The sequence below is a fragment of the Nesoenas mayeri genome (genome assembly GCF_963082525.1).
Source record: "Nesoenas mayeri genome assembly, chromosome: 3".
NCBI lineage: Eukaryota > Metazoa > Chordata > Aves > Columbiformes > Columbidae > Nesoenas > Nesoenas mayeri.
Window position 1 is genome coordinate 95,185,440 of NC_137544.1, and position 24,729 is coordinate 95,210,168.

Genomic DNA, 24,729 nt, shown 5'->3' on the forward strand with positions numbered 1-24,729 from the left:
CATGAATCTTTCTTCAAGTTATCCTTGAGAAGTTCTTTATAAGAGAAGCCCTTAGCCCAAATTCAGCCTACAGCACCTTCAAGGTGCTGTCCATCTTTCCAGTCTACGTTATGGTCACAATGTGGGTTCTGCAAGCAGAAGACATTTTCTGGTAATTTCAGCTGGATTCTGGTGTTTTAACTTTTAAGTAAATTGTGAAAAGAAATGCTTTGTACTTTTGTAGAAACAAATGCAAATCATTTTGCACAGTGAAATTCAGAACAGAGTGACAACATGCAAATAGCACTAGCCCTATGATTTCCTAAATTGTGACTTCAGTCTTCAAAACAAAGGAAGTAAACTCATTTTCAAACTCTCTGAAGAATAATTCAAAACTCATTGTAGTCAGTGTTATTCCTTTCAGTGATTCTGCCTTTTTTCCTTGTTGTGACTATAAAACAGAATGTCTGCCTTACTTTGAGTTTCTTGAAAAGAGAAAGGAAGCTGATTTATGGAGAATAAATAATTTAATATTATTGTGACATGTATTTGGTTGCTCATGAGTGTTCTGTAGTTGCATAATTTATATAGTGTAATAAGTAAAAGAAGAATAGAGTATCCTATTTTGAAAGGGAATGTTAGTAGTTTTTGTTGGACAAAACAAACTTTCACATATCTCGTAGGAGGGAATATGCTAAATCTACTTGATCCGGTGCTTTATGCAAATACAGTAAACCTTTACAGCTTTCAGGCAGTTCACCCAGTTTTTCCTTACCTTCCTTGATGAGGATACAGCATCCTTGGTCTCTGAAACCACTTCTACAAGGTACAGTGTATTAAACTTTTTAAAGATTATTTGTGGAAAATGGTTTCTTTGTCATTCAAGATGTGTTTTTAGGCCTATAATTTCCTTCAAGTGAGCACAATTCCGCTAACGGCAGTATATTATTTTGACAGTAAGTCAGTTGGCATAAGACTTCATTGTGTATGCCTTTTGTTTATATAATCCTTCCTAACAGTAACAAGGTGTTTACTGTTCAGCAAACACATTTTATTTTAACTGCCAACAGTAAAACTGTCTGATAAAGTTTGATTTAGCTAAAGAAAGCAAGTTCTCATTTAGCCCAAATAAATCCATGGTGCTATAGACAGCTGTTTGGAGTACATAATCCCCCAAGCTCTTATAGCGAGGCAAGTCTTGCTGTTGAATGAGCGCGAGAGAGCAGGCTCAGCTGTTCAGGATGTGCTCCATTACCACTGTAATCTATAGCATCGTGCTGCCATATTGTGAAAGCATTACTTACATTCAGTGGCAGTGAAGCAAATACTCCTCTGACAGATGCTCTGCAGACTGACAGCTGACACCCTAAGCTGAGCTCTATAGATTTTTCACTAAATACGTCCCGCAGGCCCGGATCGATGTGGCCTGGCTGTCTGCTTCTCCCCGCTCTCCTGCGAAGAGATCAACATCTAATACCGTTTCTGCGAGATTCTCAGGGAGTTCACTGTCTCCAAGTGGAAAAAGTTCAGATTTCAGGGAAACAATGAACACAGACACTTCTCAAAATAAGAGCATTTTGCTGCTTGAGAAAAAGAAGAATTCATAAGCCTAAAGGCATTTTTCTTCCACTTTTATGGCTGACTTTATCCTGGAGAAATTTGCCAAAGAAATGTGATTTTTAAGGCTGATATTATAAAAACTTTTGAGACCAGCAGGGGAGAAATAGCTGATCTGTCACTTGGAATCCAAAAGAGTTGTTTGTAGCAAATGCAAAGCAAAAAAGACTCCAATACTTGCTTCCTGCCAAAATCAGAATATCTAGAGAGAGTATGTACACAGGCAGAGGTCAGGATGTGCACAATAAGCCAAGGCTGTGCTTCCATTTTAAAGAAAAAGCTGTAGAATTAATCGTTTTACTGTAACAACTACAGCAATCTTCTAACCTTAACTTCAGACCATTAGTAGTTTACCCCTTTTTTCCCCCCTTTTTTATTATATGGGACTACTTCAGTAATACTGCTCCTGCTCCCCTTGAAGTCACCAGCAGAACTCCTGTAATTCACTGGGAACAGAAGCTGGCTCATAAAGTGGTTGGGGTTTAGAAAATGCTTTCAGGAATGATAACTAGTTGAAAGCTGAAAAGCAGTCACCTACAGTGAACATGAGGAACAAGCACAGAAAATAACACAAGCTGGTTTTGAAGTGTATCAAAGGAGTTTTAACTACAATTTCTGTACAGGAATTTAGGGACGATTGGGTTGGCTTTAGTTATCTTATTATTTGTGCCATCTTCCAACAGTCTAGATGCCAAGATTCTAATCTTACATTATATCTGGGAGTTCCTGGAAGGGCAACCAGCTCTGCTGCTGATTTTCATGCTGCCACAGTGCATATTGCATGGAAAGACAAACAGACGTGTATGCCTTCTTGCAGGATTATTGGAGCAAGCTAAGTGCAAAGAACTGAAATTTCCTCATTCTGACTGAGCAGCTTCATGTTTTGAAAGCATATCTTGTGGCCCCTTTCCAGCTTCCAGTGTGTTGATTCAGTCCTTGTTTGGTTGGACTTTGCCTTTAAACTCACATTGCATTAGAGTTTTCTAAATGTATATGTAAAGTTAAATGATTATGTGATTACGTGATAACTGAAAGAAGGCTGCCCATTAAAGACAGATAATAGAATAACTGACAATGGTGTTGCAAGGCAGGAAGGCAAATAGGCAAGTATGTTTATAATTTGAGTGAAAAACTAAGTAGTGTCACTGAAAATATTTAGGATCATGTGCTATATTTATTTTCTTCCTGGTTTCCATGAACTGCTGTTGTGTTCTAACTCTTGAGCACACTATGATGTGCAGGAGAGCAGACACCGTGTGTCTTTGCATAGTGAAACCATGAATCTCAGTTATCTCTACAATACCAGTCCCGATAATAATGAAAACACCATTTAAAAAACACTCGCCCCCGGCAATATTTGCTAAAAAATGTAAAAAGGTTTCCTTCTCCTACAGCAGCTTTGCTGATGTTATTGAATTTGTATTGAACATCTAAATGCATAGTGTTACATACCTGTTTGGACACTTGCACCAGAACTGGGCCAGCAATGTCCTTGGTGCATGTCGGCTTAACTGATGCCATGAGGCATCTAATTTATAAATGAGGGAGATCTTGTATGGGAACATACTGCTGTTACATAAGTTTATGGCATTATTTAATTCATAAAACCATACATTAAACACTGCACAATCAGAAGAGAAATTATTTAAAATAATTACCAAATCATTGCACTCATTAAAAAAAAAAAAAAACAATAAACATTAACAAAATGTAGTCAATGGATTAGAGAGACTTTTGTCTGAAAGGCATGCTATTGCTTCACACAAACTAATATCACTCTAGCTGAGCAAAACCATTAAATTGTGCTGCTTTGTACAATAAACTATCAAAATCTCATCACTGTAGATAGCTGAAAGGAAAAAAGGGTGCAAACCCAAAGGGAAAACTGACAAAGAGCAAATTTGGTCTTCGATAACATATGAGATGCATATGGCCCAGAATCAGATTGCCTGAGCCATGTATCTCATCACAAAATCATCTTAACATTTCAGAGCAGGTTCCTCATTTTTTCTGAACCTTTTAGAATCATAATAAGCAGTTTTTATAGGGCCCTGTTTCCCCTTTAAAGCCTTTAGTCACTGTTACTGGAGGGAGAATACATATTTGATAGTTAGCATCACCTTCAGTGATCATTCTCCTGCCAACACGGATGTTAGCATACAAACAAAAAATTCTGTCTGCAAACAGTTTAAAAGCCACAATTAGGCTGATAAAAAGCCAGTTCCAAATAGAGAAGATGTAACTGGCTGAAGTAAACCTAGTGAGCCTCTAAAATTATTTATGCCTTGAGAAACACTGTGCCCATGAGCCTGTCTAGGTACAGGCTCATGTAGGCTGCCTTCTAAGCATAAAAGCATATGAGGAGAAGTCCAGGGTAAATTTTTTTCTAGCTCCTCAGTAACCCTATAACAATAATGTTTCAATTTTTAAAGCGGGTTCTAGATAACAATTTCAAGGCATTACCCAGTGATGATGCTGTTTTACAAAGGGTGAAACGAGGATGTTAAGTACCTAACTTCTTAGAGGCAGCTTTGTCCAGCCCTTGACCTTAACACAACTGCAGCGAGGGTTCATGTTGATTTTGGGAAGAAGGCTCTGCGCTTATATCTGCCAAGGCTCCACTAGCATGCAGGCATCTCAGGGGCTAAGTGCCAAGGCCAGCACTGGCTCCTGGCCTGCTGCCCCAAAGGCTCCCTGCTGAAGGAGAGCATCAGACCGTGTATGGCATGCCGACCATCAGTGGTTGCTGCATGGTCCTGGAGTGCCCCACCTTGCCTGGGAAAACAAGCACAGAGCAGCACAGAGGAGCAAGGAACTCATGCTCTGTGCTAAGATACATCATCTCCCTTCCAGGAAGCACTGGAGAGGGGAAGACACAAATTGCCAAGATATTGCCAGATCATATTCTTTCCCGGTCCCTCCTCAGTCCCTCCGGCAGAGCACAGAGCTTGATGGAGGATGTCCCTACCATGCTGCCCCTTTCTTTTCCCCACAGTTTATCAAGAAGCCAACAAGAGAACCAGGAAGGGGAGAAAGAGTCAGCAGCAGCGGCGGCACTGGGACCCAGTGTCAATACACTAGTTAGGAGACAAAACACTTTAGGATGCAACTTAGGAACACATATACGCCAACCGATCCAAACACAAACTTCCCATCAATGTTTTTCCTGAGGCTTGCAGCCACTAAGAGCCATAAATAAGCCAGTAAAATTCATCAGCTTCCTACAGGATGCAAGGACTTAGCTATTAATTGTGCTATTGCTCTAAGCATCCAAATACTCAGGTCAGGCTCACCTTGGCCAGACATGGCAGCCAGTACAGCAGGTGTTTTATGTCCCTGTCTTTCTGCAGATCTTGCAGAAAACATTCATTCATGCATGCAGCACACCTGCAGGGACAAAAAAACACCCACCCAAAAAACAAAAAAAAAAAACCCACACCACCACCACAAAACAAAACAAAAAAACCCTTCAATTCATTGATGTTTTCAAGCATATAGGAGAAGTAAGGTTGAAATGGAACCTTTTATCTGAAGGCCTGGCACCAGCCTTTAGGAAAACTTAGTTACTACTTCAATTCTACTTCAATGGACTTCCCTCATGCTTAGAAATTTCTTAGAAGAATCTCTATAGCCTTCTTTATAACCATCTACCTCTATAATTATATTACAGCAAATTTTGTTGAAAACTGTTAAGAAGAACTTACATACACTAAATACAGCCTATAGAAATTGTGGGGAAAAAAATAACAGGAAAGATAGCATACATCACTATAAAATAATTTAACTCTTTCAGAGAGGAATCTGGGCATATCTGCTTTATGTGTGCACTGCAAACACTATATTAACTGTGGCAGTAGAAGCACATCAAACAAGAACCAGATACATCACAGAATTCTTTACTGTTCAGATTTTATATTAAATCTTTCAATGGGCTTTATATTATTGTTGTTTCAAAATCTCAATGAGTTTTCTGGTCCTTGTCTTCAAGACTGTGCACATGTGATGAACAGCAGTACATATTCAGAGGGCATGAAAATACAACTAAATTTTGCAATACTTTTAGGTCTGGCCTTCAGCTTTCAGTTCCAGAGAATACATCTTTAATACGTACTTATTATTAGATGCAACATCTATTGATTCTTTGAAAAAGGTTAGATGTGGAAGAGACCTGCCATGCTGAACATCGAGATAAGGTTAAGATGGACAGTATTTCGTAGTCAAGTACCTTTGAACAATTTAACATCGTGAAGTGGTTTCCTCACTTCCTTCAGGAAATCATTTTATCGCCCAGAAGAGCAAAGCAAGGGGGAATTTTCACGTGATACTTCAATGTCCAAATTGTACTGGAAAAAGACTGGTAAAATGACAGGCAAGTGTGTTCTGCTCTTTCTGTTGCTAGTGCTTCAGCTGTGTAGCTTCCAGTGTGAACTCTATATGTACTCTCTCAGGGACCTGTAGTTGGTACAAGAAAATAAATGTTATTTCACATCAAAAGCTACTGTAATTGTATTTTATATCTCTTGGATAGACCAAAGAGGGCATATGCACATCCTTAAAGAGAAAAAGCTCAGTCCTGACAGTGTTATACAGCTACAACTCTGTATATGTTTATACAGGCATGTGCATGTGTGTTCTGTCATCATACGGTATCACTGCATTCAGGACAGCTGAAGCTATAAGCTTATCCTTTCTACATATTTATGTGACAGAAATGTGGAAGCTCTCCTCTGATTAAACAGAAGTTTCACAATACTCTTCATTTCTCTCCCACTCAGAGAGAAATGTTTCCTGCATTTCACCATCTAGGACTTCAGCATTTACAACTGGATCATCTCTCTTTCTTTCTAGACTGGCATTTCTGAGTCCCCGTTCAGAGCATCCATTTCTCCTGTACATGGACAGAAAGGATCAGCTATCATCTCTCCTGAGCTTGTATGCACTCCCCTCAGAAGTCCTGTGTACCTGAGAACAGACAGTCTTTGCAGTTTTCTAGGGCTTTTTTTTTTACCCCCTTTTCCAGAAGTTGTCGGTCCAAACCTGTTCTTCACTTACGCTCTGCGCTGGAACAATAGCAGAGAGAACAGAGTCTGCTCTTCTGTCTTGTTTCATAGAATAGTAACATTTGCATTGAAAAGAGAAATGTTGAGGCACATGAGTCTACATGCAGGAGAATAAACTTTTAGACGAAATCACCACAGAAACTAAGGGCAGTCTTGCCACTGCTCTCCCTGGGACCACCTCTTTCTGCTGCACCTGGTGAAAATTGCCCATCTTCACATTGTCACAACATAGGAAAGCTCAGTTTGCCTTCTACACCTTTTTTTTGTTTCTTATTCTTTTTCTTTTTTTCTCTTTTTTAAGTAAATAAGAACACCACTAAGATGGAGCTGGGCCAAATTCTCTGCAGTAGAAGGAGGTCAACGGTATAGACTTCAGGGTATAGTTTTGCATCTGTAATGGTAAAAAATGTGGCTGAATGTTTTCCTGATCTCATTTTTTTAAACGTGTTTATTTGATTTTATTTTGCCAGCAAATTTATGCAAGTATGATTTATATGTAATAATCCTCATATTTTTTTAATTACCTTGCTATAAAACCTGAATAACTCCCCCTACTTTGATCTCCAACACATTCTGGAGAATACTGCAGCAGGCATGCCTAAATCAGTTAAGCTATGCATAGAGCTGTTCCTGGAGGGAAGCTTTCCCACATCAGAAGATTGTGTAATAAAACTTAACACAGCTCATTAATTTTCTCTCTTAACCAATGCATCTGACAAGAAGTGACTTTGAAAACCTAAAGGAATGACACAACTCTTATGCTTTGCGTAAAACATCTGTTTCCAGCTCCTTTGCTATTAAATTGACATCTTTTTATTTGAAAAGTTCCTTTTATTTCCCAACTTCCTGCAATTGGTAAAGTATATATCCCAAAGAGCTTAAATTCACAGCTTTTAAAACTTGATTAACTAAATGCCTGGTTATTCCTGTCCCAGAGGAAAAATGCCTCTCTTACACAGACAGATTAAGTGGTACAACTATGCTTTTTAATCAATTATTAAGAATTTCTTTACCCAAGCAATGTCAGACTTCATAAAGCATCAAAACAGACTTCGTATCCCCAAATAATGTAAACAGCAGTGTGACTGCATATGAAAAACATTAGCATTCTTGGATCTGGAAAATCGATAGAATGCAAGCACGTTGTACTCACTCTCTCGTCCATGAAGGCCACAGACAATATCATGTTTCCAACCATGAAAACCTACAAATTCAGTCACAAAAGCAGGAGTCTTGTGTAAGGAGTTAAGGTGATTTTCAGCAGAAGTAAAACACCTTCGTTACCATGATTTATCCTTTAAACTTACATCACTTACCCCTACATTCATATTATATTTCTCCTTCCAATTCGCAGTTCCTGGTGTACTGAGGAAGATAAGACAAAAAAGTGCTGGCAAGCTTTTTCCAGACCACGTCATGTTATGTGTGGATAGCAAGCATAGCTAAATTCTGGAAGCTGATTCAATCCTACTCTGAAGAACAAGATGAATGTATTTAATTGTATGTTAAGGTTGTATAGAAGTTAAGTATTATTTTGGTAACTCTGGTAAACCAGCTACACCCTACCAAATAATGCCATTTTAAGACCTTTGAACTTGTTCATACATCCCTGGCACCTTAAAAAAAACCCCAAACTTTAACCTTCAGTGTAGTTTAGCATTAAGAGAGATATCTCCAGGTGTGAGAGATTAGAATTCACAAGCAGGGCCACAAAACAGATAAGACTTCATCAAAAAAAAAAAAAACAAACCACACCAAACCAGTGTAATTTTCTTATATACAGAGTTAGTAAGATGCATAAAGAATTTAAGAAATTAAAGATTCTCAGCAAGCTTTTATTAACATAACTTAGTAAAACAGGTTGTTCCAATTTTGTTTGTTGATGAGTTGGTCAAATGTACTCTCTGATTTTTTTTTCTCGTGAAGGAAGGCTTAGCAGCAGAAAACTGTAATAAAATCAGACTCTTAACCTGGAGAAAACCAAGTCTATTTTTCATATTATGGCTTCTTCCTAATATCTTGATTGCTTTGAGAAGATGCATTTTTTTCTAAATGATCCAAAGATTGTCAACAAAGATCCAGTCCTGGAAGTCATTGAATCTTCAGACATGATTTTAAAGAAGATTAATTGGGGAGCACCTTGAAACCACACCTGCCTCAGTGGAGCTATTTAAGTATATCAAGTTCCCACAGCAGCCTTTGCTGGATTGGGATCTAAAACAGAAGCAACTGGAGAATAACATTATTTTCAAGAGGGAACTTTCCCTCCTCTTCCTTTTCCTAGGCTGTGTGACTGGCTTTGCACGGTGTGTGAATCTGAGCCCGACACTCAGCTGCTGTCTGTGAGCTGGAGGCTGCTCACTCTCTCAGTCCAGTTTCTAGGGGAAGAATGTGAATTTTTGCCAGACCTATGCTTAACCCTTGTCAGTCCCAAGTGTGGGCCATTTTCTTACACACGCCATACAGATGAACTGTACTCACACGAATGGGTTAGTACATCTTTCAAATTACCTCTACACTGTGGCGTAAGTGGTGCCCACTATCAAATAAAGCATGAAGCATTGTACCAGACTGGCAATTATTGTTTTTGTTTTATCATCCCAGTTAAATAAAATGCTCAACAGAAAGACAAAAAGAAGAAAGAGAGAAAAATATGTCCCTTCTAAGATTGCCAAGATATGCAATAAGCAGGAAAATAAGGCAGTATGTGTCCAAGATGAACAAGTTTGTGTAATGTATAGGATCAGGGGAACAGAGCAAACAGAGTGAGCCAGAGATTTTGGACACGTGTGGGGAGGAATGTACTCCTTAACCCATGCAGTTTTTTTTTTTTATTTTGAGGAACATGAGATGGCTGAAAGCTACATTATAATAGGAATCAACCTTAATATTTGCACTTGGTACCAGCTTGGTCCATCGCTGGGACTTTTTAGCTTGTGGCTTAAACAGCCATGCAGCAATACACTTGCCTCTGACAAGGAGTGGACCACCTGCTCTCTGCCAACCCTCTTTGCTGTGGTTCCAATATTACTCTCACCAGACCTTAGCATATTTTTGTTTCCATTTATTCTTACCTAACAGACATAGCCAGCCTTGCTAATGCTACATGTTCCATATAAAAATCTCAACAGGGTGGGACATGGGGGTGACTCACTGGAAGACCTGTTGAAGAGCGGGTCTAGGATGCCCTGCAACCAAATCCCAGATTAGCCAGGTGGTATCAGCTGTATCCACTAGCTGTGTCCCACACAGGGGCTTCAGGTTGCCCAGAAGTCTCCATGCTAGCCAAACACATGACAGAGAGCCACTTTGGGAGTCCCATCTTCAGTGCTTAAGCACTTCAAGTGTGTTACAGATCGACTACCCCTGCCCCATGAAATAAGTGATTAACATCATTGTATTATCACTGCAGAAAGAAATAACTTACCCATGTTCACACTGGAAGACTATGGCCAAACTGGTAATAAGATCCAGATTTGCTGCCTCCCACTCTGCTGCACCACAGAAATGTGACATATTTCTACAAGCTGTGCCTTAGAAGACAGGGGAAAGAGACAAGAAAAAATCATAAAGAAAAAAATCACCGAGCAGTGTATGGTAATACAAATATCTCTTTTGAGTCAGTGGTTTAGTGTTTGCAAGTATTAAGGAAAATAAAGGAACTGTCCAAACTTTCCAGGAACAATTTCCCTTTAGGGGATCTGAGGAAAGAGGTTCATAAGGCAAAGAATGAAAGCTTTCATCTGGGTTATTTTTCCTACTGTATAAAAAAGAGGATAGAAATTGCAATTCAGAGAACTAGCAGAGGAGAGAGGGAAGCACAGACAAGCAGAATCACGTTTAATAAAAAGGTTTATAGTCATTTCTAGCAGGATCCTATCCAGCTGGCACATCATGTTGCTATCATAAGCCGCACTCAGTGAATTAGAGGGTGTGTTATTGCTCCAGCAATATCACCTGCAGACCTATTTAACCTCTCTGTAGGGACAGCATTCTTTTCCTAGTACATCTAGGCTACCAGAAAGCATTACGACATGGTTAAACTTAGTTTCACATATCCAGCTGCTACCTGATATTCCAGCCTGAACTGGGTCCAGTCTGGTCTTTCATAGCAGAAAAAAGCAGAATTATCAAAATAAATACTGACTGACATCAGCTGCTTTCAGCTCTGGGGTCCCAGCATAAGAAGGACATGGACTTGCTGGAGGAAGTCCAGAGGAAGCCACAAAGATGATCAGAGGGCTGGAACACCTCTCCTATGAAAACAGAAAGACAGGCTGAGATAGTTGGGCTTTTTAAGCCTGGAGAAGAGTAGGGTCCACAAAGACCTTGTAGCAACCTTCCAGTACCTAATGTGGACCTACAAGAAAGCTAGATCAGGACTTTTTACAGGCGCATGTAGTGATAGGACAATGGGTAATGGCTTTAAACTGAAAGAGGGTAGACTTCAATATAAGGAAGAAATTTTTCTCCATGAAGGTGACAAGGCATTGGAATAGGCTGCTCAGAGAACCTGCCCCATCCCTGGAAGTGTTCAAGGACAGGTTGGACAAGGCTTTGAGCAACCTGGTCTAGTGGAAGGTGGTAGCTGGAACTAGATGATCTTTCACATCCTTTCTAACCCAAAACATCCTATGATTCTATGATTGTTGATTCTGAGGACAGTAAACAAGAGAGAACAGTGGTGAAACTAGCATTATGCCAGTCAGCCTAAAATTTATGTGCTGCCTTTTTTCCCCCACTAATATATTGAAAGCAACTCACTGTAATGTGTAGATCTGGTTATGAGCCTTGTGCAGAGGGCTAAATGAGAGTGCTGCCCCAGTCTTTCAGACCTCAACTTCACATTTCTCTCACCACTTACCATTTTCTTTCTCTCCTATTTGATGATTTTTCTCCTTCAGTAGAGCAGAAATTCAAAACATAAAAAACAGTGGTTTTATTAGTATATTTTTAAACCCTCACAGTAGAAAACTTTCAGCATTATTCATAAAGCCTTACTTATTGACCCTTTGGATTTCATTTTACTCTGAGATATAAAAAAAATAACCAGCACAGTCAAAGATTCCAACACAGAAACTATAGATAATAAACCACATTATTTAAATTATTTATGAAAAACCCATGTTATTATACAATATGACTATACAAAATTAGTTCAATTGATAATTCAGGAATTATGATACAAAGCAAGAATATACGAATTATAAGTCACTCTTCAGTGACTGTCAGAAAGCATGATTAGTTCCAGCGCAAAGTTGTCTAACAGGTCTGAGCTTATTGGAGAAATAACTTTATTACAGGGCATCATGCATGACTTAGACAAGTAACTGCATTTACAAATGAAGCGAGACTGACTTTGAGATCCACATGAATGGAAAGGTTTGAACAATTGCCAATAACATGTACAGACGATGCCAAGTTATTCTTGAATCTATATACCTGCCAAATCAGTTGCATATACTGCATATCAGCCCAGTGATTCAGGAAGAGAGGCAGTAAAGCTGCGCCTAAGATGTGGATGCCATTGGAATTTTGCAGCTGTGCTTGAGCTGTAATTGGAACCAGCACTGTCCTGAACCAGCTAGCCATGGAAACGAAAAGAGAGATGATCTCTGAGGTCATCTATGCCATCCTCCTTACAGTTCTGGGTTGTTTTCCTAAGAGGGCCTTTGAACCTCCCTATGTGACACGGTGCTTCCCAACATGTGGCACTGCCTTTTCTGCGGGAGCTGAGGAACCTCTCCAGAGCCTGGGTGGGGGCTTCCATGCTGGCTTCGAAAGACTGTAGAGGTGCAAGCTCCCTTAGGCTCAGGGACTCGGGATGCACAGCACCAAAATACCAAATTCCAATTCATGATCAGGTAGACAAAACTAACTGCATATTACTACTTATTGGAACAGACTGTCCAGGGAAGTGATGGAGTCACCATCCCTGGAGGTGTTTAAAAGGCCTTTAGACAAGGTTATTAGGGACATGGTTTAGTGCTAAAGTTATGGTTGGACTCGACAATCCTGAAGGTCTCTTCCCACTGAAATGATTCTATGATTCTATGTCAGCAAATTATTTATTTCCTACATACTTAAGCAAACACAAAGTTAATTTCTCTTGATATCACATAGCAGTTGCAACTGTGATATCCTATCTAGGCTCACAGTACAAGTACATGATGACCAACAACTATTAATAAACATCTTAAGCTGCTCCAAACAAACAGCTCTTGAACTTTTATAGGACTAAACTATATAAATTAACAGGAAGATACAAGAAGCAATGCTCATTAAATATTTCTAATGTGTTTGCTTTGCACTAAAGCAAAACAGCTTGTAAAACTGTTTTTGCAATTTTTGTGGTAATACAAGCCAGTAAGCATTTTAGTGCAGTTAATTCCCTTAGATTGGTTAGAAAAGCACAATCATTTTAACTTTTCCAGTGACCCTTTCTGTTAAGGAAAGTAGTAGTAGATCTCTGTCCTTGTTGAATGTGAAAGGAGTAAAGAAAAGAATGCTTAATGTTGATATAGCTAACCACGAATATTTTAATAGTTAAATTTTGTTTTCCATCTGGTGTTTTCATTTGCACCTATGAAAAGTGAACACACAAAAACTGCTACCATTTTGATTAGGTGTTGTTTTCACAGCCACAAAGTGTAAAAGTGTAGAATTCTGCTACGTAATGAGGAGCTAAGCTAACTCTACATACATTAATGGTATCATTTCTCCTTGGGAGTGTTGTCACACCTAAGTTCTCTTCCACACCGTCTCTGAAAACTTTGGCAAATCACATAATCATCTCTGCACTTGGTTTCCCTGTTTATAAGCTAGGGATAATATTTTCCAGCTTCAAATGTCACAAAATGATATTTTCTGGAAGAAAGTCTACCATTTGTTTCAGCTTCAAAATCTCTACTCCATGAAAAGAACTACAGCATTTTAGAGGCATTTGTGTAACTACCCCCTTCTGTCAAGAAGTCTGTGCATTTGCTTACAAGCACAGAACATTCCCACCAGCATAATAGTTAAACTGGGTTTAGTTTAGATGAGACATTTTTTTTTTTTCTGTATTATAGAAGATTCACCTTAGTAGCAACAGAAGCCATTTTGAATTCACTCATCCTTTTCTACTGGTATTTACACCCATTCTTCCAGCTACAGTTAGAGATGGATGTAAAGACCTGGGAAAGCCAAAGATGGGTGGGATTTGAGCAAGTAATGAGGCCAGCAAAGGGAAAATCAGGTAAAGAAAGAAGTGACCAGGACTAGCAACAACAGAGGACAAATTATTAAATTACAAAAATTATCTTTGACTAAAGGTAAAGTTCAGTGTCCTGAAACCCTACAGGAGCAGAATACTTTGCTTTTACTGTCTTGCTCAGCAATACCACTAGACCTCCTTGCCAGATATGGTCCATTCATGAAGCAAAGTCATATACCCATAGAGACCTGCAGTTCAGTTTGGATTAAAACCCCCAAGGAATTTTGCACCAGCTCCCGCTTCGTCAGTCTTCTAAGGTCCATGATTGGAAAGCTCCCTTACTTGAAGCAGAAAGAAAATATTTCCCCATGAAGAACAAATGTGAAGAGGTTTCTACAGAATGTACATTTTAATAAAGATGTACAATAGTGGGGGCTCAAACATGATCAGAGCTGACAATGGGCTAATGACTTATGCGTTGTGGCAGAGCTACCAGGATGACAGACAAGGCTGTTGTGTGACTTCTTATGCCATTTTCAGAAGCAGAAAGTCTGGTCCATCTAGAAAGGGATTGAATGTGTTTGGTCTTTCAACTGTATTTTGCCAAGCAGGCCCTGCAGTTTTGGCCCTTGCACCCAAGCTTTCCATTTTGGAATACAGGAAAATCCCACCCAAGAGCTCTCCATAGTTGTGTCCTGAGGTGTCCCCCACACAGACTTTCATTTGTCATCCTCATGTCCTCTCTCCTTTTACTGTCATTTGGCAGCAACTTTCTGCTCTTGCTTTTCAGGGTTGCCAAAGCTTTCCTCCTCATTTTACTTCTCTCTGTTTTAGGATCTGCTAGGAAACATGAGACATTTCATACCCAGGATGATATTAACAATTGTAGACATTGCTTTGCTTCATCATTTTAACAGAAAACAGCGACAGCAGTAAATATGGTGTGACAGCTGTAACGATGAGAATTACCATCCTGAAAGAGACCTCTGTAAGGTTTATAAAGCTCACAATTTTTTAAAGGAAAATTGTTTTGTACTCTGGGGCATCTTAGGATCATAGGGCAAATTGCAACGAGTACTAAAAGAGCACGAGACAAGGTCTGCTGCACCTCTGAACCTGAGCTCTCTAGCCGACTTCTATTTAAACAGGATGTTCAGAAAATGGGAACAGTTCTGAAAAGGGTTAGAGGGATAGGTCTGTGGCTGGAAAACCTGTCTTTTCCTGAATGACTGTAGAGATTAAAACTTATCCAAGGTAATTTGAATGCTTGACTTGATCATAGTTTATATGCTCATCCATGCCAAAAATATTTCTCATCTTATAAATCATCAATTCTACTTTAAGCTCATAGACAAGAATATGAAAAAGTCCAATGGCAAGAGCAAACAAAATCAAACTAAAAATAATGTGCATTTTTACTAGGGAGGTAAATTAGCACTAAAATAATCTACTTGAGGACATAATATATTCCCTGTCACTTGAAAACTTAATGGCAAAACCAAATGTCTTTCTAAAAAAATAAGCTTTGGTTGAATTCAGGTCTATAAGATTGATGTGAGAAAGGCTGGCAGAAATGACTAAGAAGTAATCACTAGGATCTGTCCTCTCTCTCTTGAAATCCAGGAATCTACACAAGAGCAGGGATATTTTCCTCTGCAGGGATACTTTCATAACTTTAATAGTATTTGTCTGCTCATGCAAGCACTGACAATTTTAAACTGTTTGAATATAGAAGAAAACAAACATGATGGATCTCTGCAAGCATCCAAAAGCAATGGCAAGTGACTTCACCTCCTCCCCCACAAAGCTATAACACAACTAAAGGCAACATAGTTCTGATCTATTACTGACCAGCAGACCACTGAGTGACTTTTGCAGGTGCTAAATGTCAGACTCAGGAGGAGGTTTCTACCAAAATCACCTGCAGAGTACAGGAGCTCTGTGTATGATGTTCGGGAGCGTGGTGCTGCACAAGAGCAGGGTGACTCTGCATTTCCCACCTGATTCCTGAGAACCTGTTGTACACCAGCATCTATGCTCCTGGTCCAGGTATTGCAGACCTGCAGCTCTTAAGCCCAGCAAGTCTGCATTGACAACACATACTCACTGTGGTCTGTGGAGCAAAACTGGTTATTTTGAAGTAGCTGCCCTTGCCCAGAGAAGCACAGGAGTCCAACACATCCAGCACTAGACCAGCAGTGTTTGGACAGGAAGTGCCTCCCAAAAACACAGTCCTTGGTCCATTACTACAGATCCATGCCTCAAGAGAGTCCTGTGGAGCACACCTCCTACTGTGTGCAGTCTATTTTAGTTTCAGCTTAATTTGAGATTAAAAAAGGAAGCACTGACTCTGGGTTCACTCTCTACAATAAAGCAATGCAAAATTATACTACAAATTGTTGTTACTTGCCAAAAATCAAATAGAAAAGTCCTGTGTTACACAAGATGAAAAATGGTAACTTCCAATAACTTTTCACTGCAGACTCCTTTCCTTGCAAGCCCACAAGCCTGTCAGCGACGTTATACCTTGTTCAGTTTGATCAGACAGTTCAAATGTGGACTTGTGGACAAGATCTTGTCTGGTAAATCAGGCTTTGCTTATCAACATTTTCTGCTCCTAGCTTTACACCTCTTAAGACTAGTCAGCAAAAGAAGGTAGAAACCCAGTGCAAACGCCCAGGTTAGAGTCCAGTAAAAGCCAGGATTGTTCAACCCCTCAGAAAATAGTAAACACCCAGAATATCTCCCTCTGACCACCTATGAATCACAGCATTCTAAAATTAAAGACTTTCTGAAAATTTTTGCTTAATAAGAAAACCAAAAGCTAGGGTAATGCTTTGTGACATATGCTTTGCTCGTTTATTTTGACAAATACGGTTTACTTCTCATGCATAATACTTGCTAAGGTATTGGGAAATGCACATGGTACATTTAGTAAAATATAATAATTACCTGAGAAGTCACTACTGCACTCTGCTCTAAAGCCTTTAAGAAATTGAGAAGACTGGCATCTTTGGGGACAAATATAGTGGTATCACACACAATTCCCAAATATCTCACGTGCAAGTATTTCACTTGAGTTTGATCCAAATAAAATTGATGGACACTCTGCTGTGTCAAGATCATGACTACTTGATGAGTGATTGTTCCAGTGGTGACTCTACTCTTTCTCTCCACATCAGCCAAATGAACCCGCTGAACTTTTCTGGGTGCTTTGTAGCAGCATTCTAGAGGTCCTTTGTTATGACTTCAATAACTAGTCATTTTAACACTGGAATGACATTTAAATGCCTGTCACCTATACCGTATGTAAATTGAACAGATCGTATCTAATTAGCTTCTAAAGCACTGCAACCTGAAGATAATAGAATATTATTAGAATTTATCCCCTTTTGGCTCTTTTCCCATTGAAAAGTTACAGTTCTATTTGGTAAATCTAACCTGCAAGAACTTTAAAATTTTGTTTTTTTCAAGAGTAGGAAAGGGCTAAAATGACACTTGAGTAAATCAGCTCAAACATTATTAACTCATATGCATAGCTCAATCTTTGGAGATGTTTAGGACCATCCAAGACAGGTAACATCCAGGTCATTGTTGATTTTAGACCATGATTTGAATATATTATAATATGACAAATATTTCAAATGTACAAATCTTTAGAGTAATTAAAATGGAAAAGTTCTGAAACTGCACTATTAAAAATTGAACTGGACAATAAGTGTAAGGATGTCGGGGGCTGTCAAAGGACTTTTACTGCTCTGTTCTTGCTTTTAACTTAAGAATGATTACAAATATACATTTTTCATTAAAATTTTGTTTCGATCTGATACCAAAACAACAGTGGTGTTCTTGATCTGTAACTGATTGTTTATTTTTCTCCAAGCCATTACTTAGAAAAAAAAGCCCTTTTTTAATTGAAGTTTCATATTTTACAAGCAAAAATGAGTGTTTTTAAAATATATATATTATTTCCTAGGCATATACACAGTCCTAAAGGGAAAATAAACTCTTGATATTATAGTGAGTCAGAGTCTGCTACTTGTTTAATATCTCATTTTAGACTTCCCATAACGAGATAGAAAAGTCACAAGGAAAACGTAACATTCATTAAACAAATTGCAAAACAGTCATCCCTGAGAACCCACTGGGATACGTTTGTAATCAAATAACTCCACATTACTAATGCATATTTCTGGCTTTCTTACTTTTCTCAAAAGGAAACTGCTCACTGCTAAAATATAGCTTTTAATTTGTGAAGGGCAAAAATTTAGTACTTAATAGGCATACTTACCAAAGACTTTTAAAAAATTAATAGAAACCAAATAAATCTTGGCTATTAAAAAAAAAAATCTGACACACAGGTTGAGTTATACCAGCCAGCACAAGTACACAGTAAGATTCCAGATGTGCTATTTTCCTGTACACTGACAGCTATCAAACCCACCCTTGCAATAAAAAAGTCCTGAAATGGGTTTTTAATCAGGTCTAGATTTCCATTAGCCCATGAGGACTGATGTCTGTGTGTTGTGGTTTTTATTCTTTACAGCACATGCCATTGCTCTTAATATGTGGGCAACACATATTAAGTCTAAACCTTTTTTCAGTAACCTTCTGAAATGGATTTTTTCATATCTAAATTGAAGGCAAACAAACATTATTAACAGCTGTATTTTTACAAAGTACTTAAAGGAGGGGTTAAACTCAGGATTGTTCAATTAACATTTCCCAGGCACCACATAAGACCAGCATGTTGGATGAATGGACAACTTAAAAAAAGGCTCTGAAGTATGAAAGAATGTCAAGGGAATTCAAATAACATGACAAGTTTCAATACAAATAAAATAAAACCCAATCTTTCCCTTTGAAAAATATTCAGAGGCTGGCTTCACATTAATTCACATCTTCCTGGAAACTGTTAGATAGCTATCAACTTCTTCTTATATATTTATTGTAAGCATTGGTACAAGATGTTCTGATTGTTTCCAGGAAAATCCTATTAGTTACAGTTGTATAGAATCAATTTCACATAAAATCATGCAGCACAGCTACAGAGGAAAAGAAATCTGTAGGCATCTAGTGTAATGAACAAACCACTGTGGTTTATATCAATTTCAAAACTCTAGTAGAACAATTGGCACCAGTAAAAATATTGCAAATTAAAAATATTGAAAGAAGCTGTTTAGGAAAAAAATATTTAACCACAGTTAAAAGGCTAACAGAAAAATTTAAATGATTACTATTGTTTGTGTTCTAAAAGGATGTAATTGACCTCATCACATAAATAAAATAATAATGCAGACTAATATTTGGGCTCATTAAAAAGCTGACATATTCCTTTGCTTTGACTAGATGTTGAGAATTTGACATTTTGTACCTTGGCAGTGCAAAGATCCTCTGCAATTACTGCCAAAATAACAGCCCACTGTATGAAGAAAAGGTCAGTTATGTGAAGTTCATAAACCAATCTGCCTTCTTGTTTCCTCGATCTAAATGTAAATACAGAATACTCCAAAACCCAAAACGTAAAAGAAAAAGCTTACTCAAAATCTCAGTATAAAGGCAGGGTATGAATCAATAGCAAAGTTGAAAGTGCTCCCAGGAATTTCAATACAGGCTTTATTTTTGCCATGACTATCAAGAGCTGTGTCTGTGCAGCAGCTTTTAAGAGCAGGCTTTCTATTTTGCCATGTTAAACAAGTCATGTTATCTTTCTTTTCTTTGTCTTTATGGCTGATGCTGGGCTGAAGTAACATCATAGTTTCACCTCCCTTTTCCGACCTATGTCAGTGCTTTGTTTTCACTGCAAGGACCAGCAGCCACAGGTAGCAGACCCATGTACTAAACCAAAATCAAAGTTGAAATAGGGAAATCCTGGTGCTGTTGTCATCATTAAGTTTTTCAAGCTGCCTTTTCCCTCTTGCCAAAGGCCATGAATATGCTGTGATATTGCACGTGCTGCCCTCCTTTGCCTATCCTCTCAGCTGAAGAAAAGCTGTTGAGAGCAGGCAAATTCAGAATATCAGGTTGGAAGGACAGAACATCAGTGGCTCATCCTCCTTCTTCACCCAGGTGCTGCATCGCTGGCACTACCCCAGGCTATCAAATTTAAGCAGAATTCCATCTGAGATTAAGGTGGTCTGCTTAAAAATCAAAGGAGGCAGATCTTCACTTTGTGGAAATTATCTTCGGACTTCCACAGAGTGATGACAATTTACAGTGCTTGAAAAGCTATCTCAGGAAGACCTTCTTGCTCCTCTTTCTACTTCCAAGCCAGCTCACAGCAAAAGCCCAAGTCCTGGCAGCATTAGAGCCATGATTCTAATACTCTGTCTCATCTTGGAGAGACGAAGTTTACAAGAAGCAGAAGACCCAACAGCACCAGCTTAGCCCTACGGCCAACAGGCCCATCCAGTGTGGCAGACACCTTCACCACCACTGAGCCAAGCAACCAAAAGCTGGCAGTCATAGAATCATAGAATAATTTGGGTTGTAAGGACCTTCAAAGGTCATATAGTCCAACGCCCCTACCATGAGCAGGGACATCTTCAACTAGATCTGGTTGCTCAGAGCCCTGTCCAGCCTGGCCTTGAATGTCTCCAGGGGTTGAACATCTACAGCCACTCTGGGAAACCTGTTCCAATGTTTTACTACTCTCATCATAAAAAGTTTCTTCCTCACACCTAGCCTCCTTTAGTTTAAAGCCATCACCCTTTATCCCAACAAGACCTGTTAAAAAGTCTGTCCCCAACAGAATCACTTCCCTCAACCTGCTGGCCACGCTACTTGTGATGCAGCCCAAGATACAATTGGCCTTCGGGGCACTTCTGGTCAGTGTCAATCACCACTGCCCAGCACTTTGTGCTAAGACAAGCAAAAGCACAGGATCAGCTACACTGTCTTTGTCTTTGCATGGGGGAAGGTTTGCACCACAAACGCAATACCTGGAGCCCCACCATTCCTCTAGAGGCATGGCTACAGGCAGCCCTCTCCAACCTCAGAGAAGGCAGAAATCAGTCTCTCATCTCCCTTATGGCCCCACTTACCTAAATCCATCCAAAATTCACATCAGAGTACAGAGCAATGCTCATATTCGTAACATGAGACAGGATTCCTTCAAGTTTTCATCCACAGCAATGCTGTTGCTTTAGTGTTAGTCAGATCCACAACTGATTGTTTCTATTAGGTGATGGAATACCATAAAAATACTTATGGCATCCATGTTAATACCAAATGAGTTCATGATGATTTACATTTATTAGAGAAAAGAATATCAAAAGGATTATAAATGGTGCTACCAGAGAGCTTTGGAAATGGTTGACAGCACAAGCTCAGAAACTGAGGAAGTGGATTTGGAGTATGCAGAGCAGAATATGATGTTTCACTTTTGGTAAATAGCAGTCTGTACAAATACTAAATCAAATAGCCACTTCATTAATCTTTTTGTGATTTTTTTTTCAAGTGTTTTTGATGGTTTTTCTGATAAAAGTCATACAAGTTAACTTTGAAATACTTATATTGAAATCCATCAGTTAATCTCTGGGTAGTGTTCTTACATAGACTGAGACAACTCCATTCAATTTTTCTAACGTTCCTAGCTATTTCTTTTTGTTTCCTTTGCTTTCAAAACTAAACCGATTATTTCTTACTCAATCCTGGAGTTTAAATAAGACAACTAAAAAAACTAAGAAGAATCAGAGCTAGACTAAAATTTATAACATTACCTGAAGGAATATTTTGATTTGAACAATAATTTTTTAAACAAACAAAAAACCCAAAGAAATGTGAAATTATCAAACCATTGAAACTCAGGCAAGTTGAAGTTCTCCTGGGAATTTTGTACTGCTTGATAAGTATACATTAACTGTAAAGATGACTTAGAACAAGCCTGAACTGCATATGGATATTTCTTAAGTCCAACATACTATATTGTAATTTTTTTTCCTCACTAAAGATAAAGCTCCTCTCTTATGTCTACCAGAAGATGAGTGACAAGAAACTTGTATAGTAGATGCAGACTTTCTTGTGGAGCTGAACAACCAACCTGTTCACAACCTCTGCCGGGGCAGACATGGACCACTCCAGAAGCCCGCACTCTTCACAGACCTGCATTTTCAATCCCCTTATCTGGTGGGAAGGTGGTGGTTTTGGACTGTGCCATCAGTGGTGGAAATGGCAGAGAGCTGCCTATTTAGAACACTCACAAAAGCTGCACCTATGGATGTCAGGGCTTCATTAGATATAGCAGCAAAGGTATACAGATGTGACCTAACACATAGACAGCCAAGCCTCCCATGGCCACCAAGAGGAGGTTGGAGAGCCTTATGCTCACATCATTTTCTCAAGAGATATAAAAAGGGACCCTGGCCCAAGCTTTGCTGCACACTTACTGAACAAGTTGTCTGTGGACAGAAGAGAAGTATCTCCAGAAAAAATGCCTCAGCCCATGTGAGATCTGAATCACATCCCTAAGAACGCTCTGTATCTCTCTTGGCTAACAATGTGGGAAGGGGAGGATGAGCAGAGTTGTCCCTTTGGCATCACTGGTAAGTGCCTAAAGTAATGGTTGCCCCAAATATCTTAAAAGCCAAGGACTTAATGAAAAAAACAGACTTGCTCCTGAGAGTATAACATGGCCACACCAGCTTCACACTTCAAAGCCCACTGAACTGGGCAAATAGAAGAGATTGAATAGCCTATGCCACAAGCAAAACCGGGCCCAGAGGCATAATTGAGATCAGTATCAGCAAGCATTTTTTGGAGGATGAAGAGTCAAAGATATATACTAAAACCTGAAAAAAAAAAAAACCACACAAAAACTGTATGGCATTTAGTCCCCAAGAGCCAGACACCCTGACATTTTTTTAAACCTGTTTAAGCTACCACCTCTTCGGCTATCTCATGATAAAACTGCCTCTAGCCGATTTTCTTGCCTTCAGCCAGTTGTAGTAATGGGATGACGAGGCCCCTTCAAACTACAGAGTACCTCTCATCAGGTACGTGACTTATTAGAAAAAAAAAATAAAAACAAGAAAAACAACACCAAACATTCCAAATCCCCCCCCCAACTCAACCAAATTACACAAAGACTCATGCTTTTCCATACTGACACCCGGCAGTATAGACTGAAACCATTGGCTTTTCTGTCCAAGAGGAGAGCTGCTAATTGAAACGCATTTGCATTTGTAGGATACAGAACCTGAAGTAAATCAAGGAGTGCTATCTCAGCCATCCATGGTGTTGGGTGTATCTTTCTGAAAATCTTTTCTAGTACTTTGGTATTGAATTTAGTTTCTGACACTCACCTGATTTTTATGCTTTGCTTACAGGAAAGTAGCTTTCCTGTTAGCGCGCTGTGCCTGGGAGAGGAAGGCATATGTGTGTGTGCACCTGCTTTTATGTTTTGCACAGAACTTTGAGATGGAGCTGATGGTGAAGGCACTGTACAAATTGACACACCGTGGTTAAGTCAGAGCAAAAGGGAAACAGGCTGCCTAGATACTGAGCTTTCAATTTAAACCACAAAGGTAGACGGCAAGCACTAATTCAAGAACAGGTGGCTTTTTGCTCATAATATTTTATGGCTTTCATTGCTTTACAGTGGAATGAGCTAACCCGCAACTCCCCTCTTGACCTACCCAACATCCTCAAGTTTAGTGAAAAACAGGTGTTCAGTATCTTGGCTTTCTCTGAGCACTCCCACAATTCAGGAACTCTTTAGCAGTGTAAAAAACTCTTACTTTCACTTTAGAATGGAAGGTAAATAATGAAGCATGTATAAAGTTACAGGTACACAATCAGCAACTAAAAACTTCAGCCACAAAAGTAAAACTCATCTTCTATTTCCTGCACAGGTAAAAATGCAATAAAAGGACATCAGTTAAGACATTCAGAAAAATCTCATAGAAACTTCTTTAAAACTGGACAATTATGATGAGCTTGGGCTATCATCAACCACTCACTCAGTAAAAAGTGCTGAGTTTCCCCTCATCTGGTACCAGGCCTGAACTAAACCGAAACCTTAAATTCAAACTTTAAAACTCTGACACTAATTTGGACAGAAATTTGCATCTGTTAAGTCCTTGTATTTTGTCTCTCTCAGATGTTGCCTTGTATTGATATAATTAGTATTTATACTGCCTTTTCTAGGAACTTTCCGAGTCTTGATGCAAGACAAAGCCAAACAATAAGAAAAGCCCAATTGTAATGAAAGGAGTAGTCTCGCTAACGCTAAAGTGCTTAAGATAAAAAAAAAAAAAAATAAAAAAAAGAAAGTAGTAATTGGATACAAAATCCTAACAAGCAGGTCATATCACAGAGCGAGAGTCATACAGACTAACATTCTTCTCTCAGTTTCCAGACTTTCCATTTTCATGCATGGTGAAAATACGTGCAGAGAGTAGTCACTTTATAGGATTACCTGTTAAATCAATATGGAATAAAATATTTTCTGAAAAATCTTTTTTTTACTTTGCCTCTCTGGAAAAGTCAGTTGTTTGTTATCTAAAAAAAATAAATAAATAATTCTGAAGATAGATTAATAGACCTCAAGGTAGAGAACTTGTGAAAACTACATACTGCTCACCAAGGCAATTCTGACACTAATGATGCATGTTCCAAATGGGTAAAGTTATAACTATACAAACTAGTACTCAATAGGAAATAAAGAGGAGCTATTCATCTGAAATGCATATGGCTTCCACGTATGATAAACAAGGTTGCAGAAAGAGGTGCCTACTATTATATGAAAGTGGTATTTTGTTCAAAGTGTTTTATTTGACTTAGTGCATTCAGTTTAAAAAAAATGTGTGACCTGAGAAAAGGGAAAAACATCTGCCTTCTTGTGTTACACCAGTCCATGGGGGTCTGTAATTTATTTTT